We start from the raw sequence: 12,017 nt of genomic DNA on the forward strand, positions 1-12,017 counted from the left end.
ACGACAAGTGCTGGGTGTGTAGAGAGTGGGCATAATTATGGGGAAGCTGAAGCACTCATGGACCCTTGAAAGGCACTTTATGTGTGTATTTGTGGCTACGGTAATTGGACCCCTCCCTTTGTGAGCTGACCCATTTGACGGGGCCTGTGGCTGGGCCCTTGTACTGATATCTGTATATGCGTGTGTGACTAACAGATGATGTGTATGGTTCACATGTTACTATGATCTCTGAAACCCGGCCCTCATGTTGGACACGGTCCCCTGGTTTGGCTTTGTCCCCCATTACCAAAGCCAGCTGGCTGGTGGCACACAACTGCACATCGGTTAGATCCAACCGGGGCCTCTTATGTAGTTCAATCATACACCACTGAGGGGAGCTCTGGTGTTATTCTACTTTGCCTTGTTTCAACTGCTTTCTTTGCATACTTAACACACACACACACTGGCACATACGCACTGGGCATTAGCAAAAACACACACACACGCAAACCCATGCAGGTAAACACACACACTACACAGTGGTTGTTTGGTCAGATAAAGGAGTAGTGACGGGAGGGCAGAGGGTCACTGAGGGTGTCTGGCCCTCGGCGGAAGCGACTGCTCCCAACCTCCCTCTCCCCTGCCTCCGTAATAAGTGTGACCGTTTGATTTCTGCACAAAAGGAGCAATTACAGGGAGTTGTTTAATCACCCACACTTTTATTGAGCTCGGGGTCTCTTAGCTTGCAGCTCAGGCCCCCGTCGTCGGCAGCAGCGGGCGACAGGAGTGACAGAGAAGGTCGGTGGTTTAACGGGGCGCGAAGGGGTCTCGTTTGAGTTAAGACTTCGCAGGCTACTCTGCACGCTGCTGAGGCCCCCGGGACAGAGACAAAGAGGTAGACGAGAACAGAAGACAGGCTGGCCAGCCAGGCAGAGAGATAGATGGACTTAGCAGAGAGACGGAGACTAAAGGGCAGAGTTTGGGGGACACATCAAAATCAGAATCACTTTATTCGCCAAGTAGGATAAATGTGCAAGAGTTTCTCTTGGTAGTGTTTGCGCAGAGATACGGTGAGAATTTATAATGCAATGACACAAAACAAAAGAGGTATTCAGGTACATGACAGTTGCACTTGTTGAGCAGGGGATGTGGTGAATTCCCAGGAGTGCAACGGAACCAGCATCTAGTGATTTTCAGAGAAAACTGCTTGAAATGAGCTAGAGTATGAGCAAAGCACAGACATGATTCCTGAACCTTACAAGCAGTGTAGCATGCATGGACTTGTGTGGACATTGTGAGCGCAGGGATGTCATACAAAAATGTTTTTTAACAAAGAGAGAGAAGAAAAACAACAGAATTCGATTTTCCTACTTTACAGTCAGCCCAGAGCCCCAGTAAGCCCAAACTCCCATTCAAAACAGTACCAAGCACTGTCAGTGTCAGTGCTTTTTATTGAATTTTCAGCCCGGGTGTTACTCTATATTTGTGTGCATGCGGAGTGCCTCCTCCTCCTCCTCCTCCTCCCCCTCCTCCCTGGATATGAATGATGGAGTACAAGTCCTTGTCTAGTCCCTCAGAGATGGCAAGGATGGTGGTGTGAGGCGAAAAAGGCGAAGAGGGTGGCGATGGATGGAAGAGCGGAAGGTGGCAGTGTTTTGGGGGAGGGAGGGGGGTGGATGTTTTAGAAATGCCACAACCTGCGAAAAGAACAGCACCACTGTGTGGTGACCAAGGGTGTGGGTGGGGGTGGGGGTGAAGAGGGGGTTTGGAGAAGAAGAGGGTGGCAAGAGATAGAGAGCAGAAGAGGAGGAGAGGGAGGGGAGGGGGGAAGGGAGTACACCATTGCTGCTCATAAAGCCAACAGCTGTGTGGGTAATGTTTTGTGACACCGAGCCTCTCCGAGCCCTTCTGTTTCCCAGAGAGCTAGGAGACGCCATATTCCGTCGTCACAAATGGCACTGTCATTCACCCCCTAAGTCTTAATTATCGCTCCCGGTTTTTTGGCCACGTTTTGCTCAGGCGTATGGATCCATCTGCACGCTGTATAATTCCACTCCGCAATTTACAAGTGGCATTTATTACAATGGCCTCCGCGGCATCTCCTCTTTAACACCGGCAGCCCTTTCCAGAAAGACGAGGGGGAACAAAAGAGCAGTGCAATCTGGCAGCAACAGTGCCCACCCTCAGTTCCCTCAAATCTCTCTCTTGTCTTTTTTTTTTTTTCCATCTGTACCCTTGCTCTCTGTACGACTATCTCTCTCCACCCCCGTATTACTAATTTTTTCTGCTTCTATTTGTGTGTATGTGTGTTTTTTTCCCTTTGTTATTAATTTAATTTTTATGGGATTCACAGTACTCGCACAAACCGCCCCCTATCTGCCTCGAAGCAGAGGAAAAGGAAATAGCTGATGTTGATTTTTTTTTCCTCCTCTCCTCCTCTCCCCCCCTTTGTAATTCATTTTGGATTAATTCCCCTGTCTTCAGAGACAATCCTAATTCTTTATTATTTCCACTTCACAGGCTTCATGACATCCCCATATCCACATATCATATCCAGGGGAAACTTTACACACAGCAGACCTTCTTGTTTTTCTCCTCTCTTTTCCTGTCTCTCTCCTCCTTCCATACTTACACCCTACCCTAATTTCTCTCTCTCTTTCTCTGTGCTTTTTCTATGTCTCTCAATCCCCTCTTTTCTCTCTTTCAATCAATTTTTCAAAATCCTCCCCATTTAGTCTTTCTCATCAGAGGGAAGTTACTTGTTAGTTTCTACCCAGCCGCTGGGCTTCCGTCTATAGAGATAGGCACCCAACACATACAACTTCCCACCTCCTTTAATCCATATGATAATGTATGTGAGTATGCATTGTGCTCATTTCTATTCATATGGGAATACAATTATGTGTTCTTTGCCATTAGAGTGCCTCTAAAAATAAAAATAAAACTACATTAATTTATCACTTGTCTTCCTCTCCTCATGTTGTGTGCTCCACAGTGCTTTTCTTTGACTCCCTCACAACACTCACTTGTCAATTTCCTCTGCTATTAGAGATGCTCATTGGCAGATGGACTCTCGGGCTCATCATATAGCAGCTCTCCTTCGCCTTTATTTCTTGCTCCTCTATCTTTTTCTTTCTTTTCTCTCTCCTGGCCGCTCTTTTCCCCCGCTGTCCCTGCTGTCCCCTTTCATGTTTTTCTGCCTCTGCATTTCACTCCCCTTCTCACAACCTCTTCTCTCTTGCCTTATCTTTCTCCCTCTATGCTTTTCTATTCATCTACATTATTCTGTTGCTCTGCTTTTCTTTCTGTCCCTGTATACATCTGTCCCTCTTCACTCTTTGTTTTTCTTCCTCTCTCTCTGCTTTGTGTGTTTTTTTTCAGGGTGTTTTTGTCTGCTCATGTCAAGTAGTTTTTCAAATCAGCCTTCCTCAGATTTTTAGTGACCATTTTTGCTGCTGCCATTGGCGCTCTCCTTTGTCCCACACCTACCAAGCACTCACGCACAAACTCATACCCACACACACACATGTCCCATCTCCAATTCACTATTAAGTGGGGCCTGAATTTCCCCTGAGCTCTGGTATGGTGGCGGCCGCCTCTGGAGTCCGGCTGTGCTAGATGTGTTGTCTGCTCCCTTACCATTCAATTACCCTCCTGTAATCTGACAGGCTCCTCATGGCCTGCACTGGGACAATCACTAGTTTGTGTGTGTGTGTGTGTGTGTGCACGATTGCACATATCTCTCTCTATTTCTGTGTGTCTGTCTGCTATTATATCTGTCTCTGTGAGTGTATCTCTACATTTCAGATGCACACAGAACCAATGGACCTTTTTGTATTGCCTGCTTTGCTTTCCTTTTCTGTTTCTTCCCTTATTACTTCTCTCACTCAAAGTCTCCCCTAGATCTCTGGCCTGAAGTCACTTGACATCCTGCTGCACCCGCAGAAACACACACTGACAGAATGAAAGAAACTAAGTCTTGCTCACAAACGGCCAAAGCCAACATTTTGTTCTCTTCTCCTCCCTGATATTATTTTGCCCTGCAGTCTACTTCTCCTCGCTTACCCCTGTCTTCCCTCCATAACTTCATCTCGCTCTCTCTTTCTCCATCATTTTATCATGTTCCCCTAATCACTGTCCCTGTGTTTTCTCTTTTTATCTTCATCAACTCCCTGTGTCTCTCTGTCCCCCTCTGCCCCTCTCTCTCTTTTTCTGTCTGTACGAGGCAGGCTGGCTCTCGGTGTTGACCTGAGAAGGACTGACATTCAGAGGCCGGTCCCCTGCCTGCAGCACTGACATTTCTGCCAGACTTTGATGGTGCCTTTGAACAGAGATGTGTGGAGGGAAGAGCTGCCTGTCTTTCCGCCTTCCAGCGGCTCTAGCTCTGCTTCTCCACCGCTCAGAGTGAGATGTACTGTAGCGGGCTGCTCTCCCATCACACATGCGGGCACACAAACATATAGACATACACGAATAGAATTGTACGTATGTGCACACCTGAACTCATTACTTTGCCTCATTTACTCAGCCGCTTATTTCTCACGTGCACTCATTGATGTTCTCACATGCGTGCATCTGAACAAATGAATCCGTGCTCAAACGCATACACACATGCACACGCACAATCATACACCTCCTGCTGGGATGCCTTCAAAGCCCTACGTCGCCCCCCTCCGATAAAACTGGCGCAGGGAGAGAGAGTGGTGTTGGAGGGAACCCGGTTATCTCTCCCACCTCTCCCCTATCTAACCAACCCCCTCCACCACGCCAACTCCCCCAAACCTCCTGCTGTGTGGCCTTCAAAGACACCCATGTCACTCAAGTAACCCTGTAGCTTCACTCCTCCTCATCCTCCTCTTCTTCCTCAATGCCTTCCAGTCTTCTCTAACCTCTCCACCGTGCACCACACTCCCTTTGTTACCAGCTTCTCACAAGGTTACAAAACACATAGGAGAGAGAATAAATAAATAAATAAGAAATAGAGGCAGGAAATTACTTGATGGGGGTTGCTCTTCTGACAATCAGTACAGCATGATGTAAAAATGGCGCTCTGTTCCGTTATTCAGTGAATACCGGTTCTGTGCCAAACTGCCTGCTTTGGCAGATTCCCCTTTCTCTCTCTGCTGTCACTAAGGAGAATGGGATTTTTCTTTTTCATGTGTTGGAGGTAGGGACCAAAGCATGTGGTGCTCTGTGAGTCTAATTAAAATGACTTGGCTATTTTGCCATGCGATGTTGTCTCAGAGAGGTGGATGAGAATTGAAACACTTAATTTTGTTTCGCTTGGTTCCTCCTCTCTGTGGAGTTGGACTGAGCTGAGCCTTGATGAGAGTGCAGATTTGACAGCTGTGCATGCATGCGAATGCATATTTGTGTGTGTGTGTGTGTGTGTGTGTGTGTGCACTACAAAAATTTTAATCAGTCACTTAATTTGTATTCAGTCCTATAGTCATAAATAATTTAACTTCCAATGCAGGGGCATTAAAATGTCCTGACCACAAAGTGTAGAAATTGTGGTGCTCTTGTCAGGCAGTTTATCAGCTGAGTTTGACTTGACTCATGTTTGTTTTATTGATGTTCCTGGAAAGAGGCATGATACTGATTTCTTAGACTTCTTGATGAAAGATATACTGCCAGAAATGTCCATCTTGTATTACTTCATCCCATTATCTGTCTTTACATCTGTCGTCGTACGCAGTAAAACAGTCTAGCTTTTGTAAGACAAATTTACTTGTGTCTAATGCAACCCAGCCTCTTTAACTGATATTTTCTATAAAAGCGAGTAAAAAGAGTAGTTTCCATCTTTGAAGATTCTGTCACTTGTTTTGAGGAAATCTTATCCACCAGGGAAAACTGCATAAGAACAATCTTTGTACAAGAAACTATCTCTGTCTAAAGAAATAATTGCATGCAAACTAGTGTTTAAATTGCATTTATTTATCAAACTGAGCTGCAGATTTTGAAAATGGTTGTGTTAAATGAATAAATTCAAAACTTTGCAATTTATGGAATCCAAGTTGTGGAATTTACTTTCTATGTTGTGAGTTTTCTTTATTCAAATTCCCCTTCCTCACACAGAACAGTCATACAGAAACATAGCTTTTACTTCCTAAGTTGAACTGGAGGGCAGCCTCCTCTTCTGAGGTTAACATTCTTCACTTAGTCTGTCGATTTTATTAGCCTGGTTCTCCTTGTTTAAGAAAAGCAAGATTAGATGATTGAATTTTCAGACGAATTGTGCCTGGATGCATTTCTTTCGGTGTGTTTGTGTATTTGTAGAAAGAGAGGAAGTGACAGGTCCAACCCCTTCAAACAGCCCTCTGGCCTGGTAGCATGGCATGATTCCACCTCAGCCTTTCTTGCCAGCTTCCCTCCCCCTCCTCCTCAACTCTCCTCCCTCCAAGCTTGGGGCCCCAGGGTGCCTGCAGCCTGCCTGTACTGGGCTATTGATTGGGAACAGGGCTGCAGCTCACCTGCTAATTGAAAGCCGATTGGGGCCCTGGGGCAGAGCTGTAAAACAGGCCCCACGTGGCATTAAAAGCTGAAGGCTGACGGGCCACTGTAAATCCAGAGCTGCTAATAGTGGTCGTGTATATCCATCTGTGTTAGAGCTGGATGAGACTGTGTGTGTGTGTGTGCTTGTTCTGTTGTATGTGTGCACACGTACTTGATGTTAATGCATGTGCGTTAACATCTTAATGTATGTGTTTGCACACATGTGAACTGTCAGGTTAAAGACATTAGAATGTGAGTGCAAGTTCGACTAGATACATCGGCATATTATGTGTGTGTGTATGCATATGCATATAGACACTACACACACTTACTTACACACATTCATACACAGGTGGTTCATGGTGACAGTCTGGTCTCCCACGGCACCAGGAGAACAGTCTCGTCTGTAATGGACACATCCTTTCTTCAATCCTCCTGACAACAGCAGCAACAGCTCTTCATCCCTCCCTCCCTCCGTCTCTCTCCCTTCCTCTAGCTGTCTCTTCTTCCTTTGTCTCCGCACAAGTCACACCTGTGATCCTCCGCTGAGACATCAGCTTTCGAGCTGAGCTTCATTTTTTCCTTTCCCTCCCATTATTTCTCATTTTTTCCATGACTGCTTGTCTCCTCTCTAATCTCCCTTTCTCTCATTTTTGGTCCATCTATGCTCTCCTTAATTGTAAAAAAAAAAAAAGGGAGCTGGTCTAAATCGTGAAAACAGCTTAAAACCAACATGATGTGGACTGGGAAACAATCTGTGTCTGCATACTTTTGGCCACAGTGTATATCTATCTGTCTATCTACACTATCTTTTTCCCCTTCTGACTTAGTTTTTCTTCCATTAAATCTCACTCTGCTCTCCACTCTCCCTCCCGCTCCGACTCTCTGTCTGTCTCTCTCTGAGCAGTGTGATTGAGTAGGGAGGGGTGCTGGCCGTCCTGCAGCATGGCGCATGGAAACAGAGGTTAATTGGATTGTAATTAGAGCGGAGGTGATTAATTGATAGCATCTGTAAATTTGGATGTTTCCATTGTAAATGTGACAAATGAGAGCGTGGCAGGCCGGAGGAGGAAGGGCAGAGAGAGAAAGAGGAGAGAGAGCAAGACACACAGGCATAGGAAGAACGGAGGAGGAGTTGCGGAGATGGTAGAGAGGGAGAAAAAGAGAGAAAGAAGTGAGAAAGAGAGGTTTATTTTTAGTTAGTGGTAGTCTAGATTTGATGGTGGTTTATGGCAAGGTTGATAAATATGACTCACTGCTTGTGTGATAAAGCCAGTAAGGTTTCAAATGGTTAGAAATACTTTTAATTTGATTTTGTGAGGAAATGGTAATGCTGATGAGTGTCTGATATGGTGGAAGTGGTAGTGATATAGGTTTAATTCTGAGATCAGGGTTAGAGATGCTTAAATCAACTGTGTTTTACGGCTGCCCCTGACTAAAGATTTTCCTAGTCGACAAGTTGTCACTGTTAATGGAAAAAGCGGTAATGATTCTGAATGTGTGAATATTTAATCACACAAGTCTCGTTGTTCAGATCACGGAACAAATAACTTCCAACTTCACCAGAACAAATACTCACGGACGGATGATGTATAACGTTAACTGTTACCTAGAAATGAACTGGTTACAATCTTGCTCCTCTTCCTCTGTTGCATACCTTTTCCTATCTGCTGTGTCTTCATCCCCAGAGTCGTAGTCTTATTAGGAGCCTCTGTAAATCAGCTGGCCTCCGTTGGTCCGCCCTGCTCCCTGGCAGTATTCCCCAATGGGTTCCCCGCTCCTGCACTAGTAGAGTTTAAACTCCCCCTGTCCTCAAGCTTCCAGGGTTTGGGTTGACTAACACTCTTCACAACTACTAATGATTAAGTTGACTACTAGGGGGCAGCCCTACTGTGTTTATTCATTTTCGTGCTGAGACTTAGGTAAGAATATTGATACCACTCATATCTGTACACTCAATGTACTGTATCACCAGCTGACTATTAGCTTAGCAATAACACTAGAAGCAGGGGAAAAAAGCTAGCAGGGCTTTGTCCAGAGGTAAAAAAGAGCCTGCACCTCGGACACTTACTAATTAACATGATACATTTGTTGAATCAATACAAAAACTGAAGTGCAAAAACTCAGTCTCTGTCAGTCTTCTAACATAACTCTTGCTATATTATGTTTGTTTTTTCCAAAATGTTAAATTATTCCATTAAAGGTCTTTCGGCAGAAATTGAATACAATATTCATAGATATGTTTTCGTTAGTGTATAATCAACTGAATCCAACAAATCCAGCGATCAGTTTGTGTGTCTTGTGCTACCGCCATTACTGCAGAGGCAAGACATAGTGACTGACTGCTGCTGCCTGCTGAGAGTGACAGCAGCATGGGTAGTTGGATTGACGACGTTAGGCAGTGGCCCCCAGTTGCTGCTGATGGTACCTTATATGGATGGCGATCTTAGCACTATTCAGATTTTACATTTTAGTTAGACAATAGCCAGAAATAGAGAATGGAGAAATAGAGTAAAAACAGACAGACCCTCTGCCACATTTCAGCTGATGTACTGTGTAACACTACTGTACTAGCTAGCTAGCAGAATCAATTAGGAGTTGCATTTAATCATCACAGACCAGTTATATTAGTACAAAAATAATACATACAGGGGCACTCTTCATGAAGTAAGAAGTACTTTTTTTTCAAATTGGTTTGCCACTACTGGTAGAGCAGCAACTGTACAAGTTTTCACGATTCCCTAGACATTGTTGTAAAAAGTAACTTTATAGAAAAAGTAAAGGGGACAATTGGACATTGTACACTTCTTTGGACAGCTTGCATTCAAACACATGCATATTGTGGGGAGACGCCTCTGCGGTACTTCCCATGTCGCATTCCCATGGCATCAAATACAGACATGAGCGGTGTTCATTTAGTTGCAATCTGCAATTTCACAGCTAGATGCCACTAAATCTTACACACTGGTCCTTTAGGTTTTGGCATGGTTTTGGTGCAGCAAATCTCAAGGTAAATTTTGTCGACTGACAAACTGAGAACTGATATTTCCATTTAAAGTTTGCTTTGACTGGCTCACATTCAGCGAACTGTTCGCTGTCTCAAACAGATCTCTCCCACAACAGTTTACACTTTAGCAAGCTTCCATTATTATGCATGGTAAGCAAGGATTGTAGAGGACGCTGGCAAAAAAGTTTAATGCACAGCGTTGACACATTGCTGAAGAGATTACTTTATACTGTGAATGAGCCAATTCAATGCCTTATCCTAAAATCACTGAGACAGAGTACAACAAATGATAGTCTGACTTTCCATAGTTCCTCATAGTATTTTGGCTTATCAAAATCATTCAAATTCATAGATGTATTATTCAACCTGGACTTTCTGGGTCATATTTCATTCATTATCTGATCAGCTAGCCACAGATTTTACTATTAATGTAACCTCCCACTCAAATAATTCATGCAATATATATAATCATTATCATATCATTGGATTTCTTCTCCTTGTACAGCTCCCCAACCCTTTTTTTTCAAGGCTGAACAAAGCAGAATCAAGACAACACAACTTTAAACTTTAAACACAAAATGTCCTATTAAATTACTGTAATAAGAGTGTTACTATTTTAGCCATTCAGATACTTTTGTGCATTTTTATTTATGCTGTAATAAACACACCTGTTAGCCTGAGTTTCATGTTTTGTTCAGTGAAATAAATCACACCTGTTATATCTCTACAGTTTCTGATGACACACAATGTTAGCTTTCTACTAGCTACAATCTTATTCTTCTTATATTCTTACACATTTTGGTTTCAGCTCGTTGTTGCTATACAGTGAAACTTCCATTAATCAGGAATTTAGATATATTGTTATGTTATATTGACATGATGAGTTTTAACAGCATTGGTATCATCAGTGGGACAAGGGGCAACACAAATATATAGTGATATAAAAAATAGTGATTTTTGCTTTAACAGTGGTTTAACAATGTAACATGTCTTGATTTAAAAAAAACAACCATATTTTAACAAACCATTATCCATTTAAGAGAGTATGTGAATATAAGTTCACAACAAGGCTTGGTTTTTTTATGTATCCTAAACCCAACGCAAATATCCTGCTGAAAATTAGCCAAAATAATCCGCTGTAGGGAGATGTCCAAAAAGATGTCAACAATTACCATTGCTTTAAACATATAAGAATTGTCCTTTGCAGTTCTAACATCAGTGCTATTTTTTTGACACCACATTTACATTTACGGTTGTCTTCCTGTCACAAAATTAACTCTGCTAGATGTTTGAGATAAAAACAAGGTTTTTAAAATTAAATATTTTGTCAAAATTTTCCTCCTTACTTCCTCTAATATCTGTGTAGGACTGTGACATGTACTGTTACTAGCCATGTTTGACTGCTCTTGCTGCTAATAATATTATGACTCATACTATTTCTCACGTGGAGATGTATGCTAAAATGTAACATATGGAGAGGGTGTGAAAGATGCAACATGTACAGTAAGGTGAGTGTGCGCATGTCTTTGTCACAAGTAATGTCTAATGCGAAGACGCTTTGAGGCATGACCCTTCTAATAATGCTCTTTATATACACCATATACAGTAAAATAAAATACTATGAAATTCAATTATTATGCACAGTACTGGACAACATGTAATGCATTTACAAGTTGACAACATTCAGAGTAAGGCCCTGGGAAAATGGGATAGTACAAAACCAGTGCAAGCAATCAAATTAAGGCATCATCCGAGCAGAGAAATTAACAAAGTTCTCTACATCATCTGAACACATAAAAATCATTATGACTGCAGTTTTTTACAGCCACAAGTTGTCCGATCTAATTTCTTGGGCAGGTTTCACAACTATGAAAACCTTTTCATGGAGTTTAAGGACGACTCACGATGGCTCGTGTGGTTCGTTGCTCAACGGAACAAATTGTTCATTAACTGTGGGCCTAATGCTCTAACAAATGTTCCAGGAATATTGCTGCGGTGGTCCACACGAGGATGGAATTAAGCTAATCAAATAAGCCTCCAGTCAGGTCCTATCAGACAGCTCCAGACTGCAGCAAATGAGCCCACGTCGCAAAATTTACATTTCATCTTCCCCAGGGGACAGGTAGGGTCCCACCTTGCCACCACTTTTCCCCCCAATCAGCATCTGGCTCCTGGAGGAAGACGAGGGAAATGGGGAAAAAGAGGGATGCGGTGGTTCCAGGCCATACCACGAAGCTGCTGAACCTCTCTTGCCACTTCCTGGGCACGCTTTTGATGAATAAGGGAGAGAAAATAGAGAAGATGACAGCAGGGGAAATATTTGCTGTTGTGGTTGGAGCGCCACTCAGATCCCAAGAATGAGGGCCGGGCGTGTTTGTGCAGCTGTCCGTCTCCCAAGCGCTGAGTGTGTGCCCGCTGGAGTCTATTTGTTTGTCAAAGTCACTATGCCTTCACTCTGTAAGTTATTTGTGCCTTTGGTTGTGTATCACTTTATATATGTGTGTATATACAGTACATGCATGCATGGGCATTAGAG

Source organism: Morone saxatilis, unplaced genomic scaffold, assembly GCF_004916995.1.
Source record: "Morone saxatilis isolate NCDOM2014 unplaced genomic scaffold, NCSU_SB_2.0 Contig11, whole genome shotgun sequence".
NCBI lineage: Eukaryota > Metazoa > Chordata > Actinopteri > Moronidae > Morone > Morone saxatilis.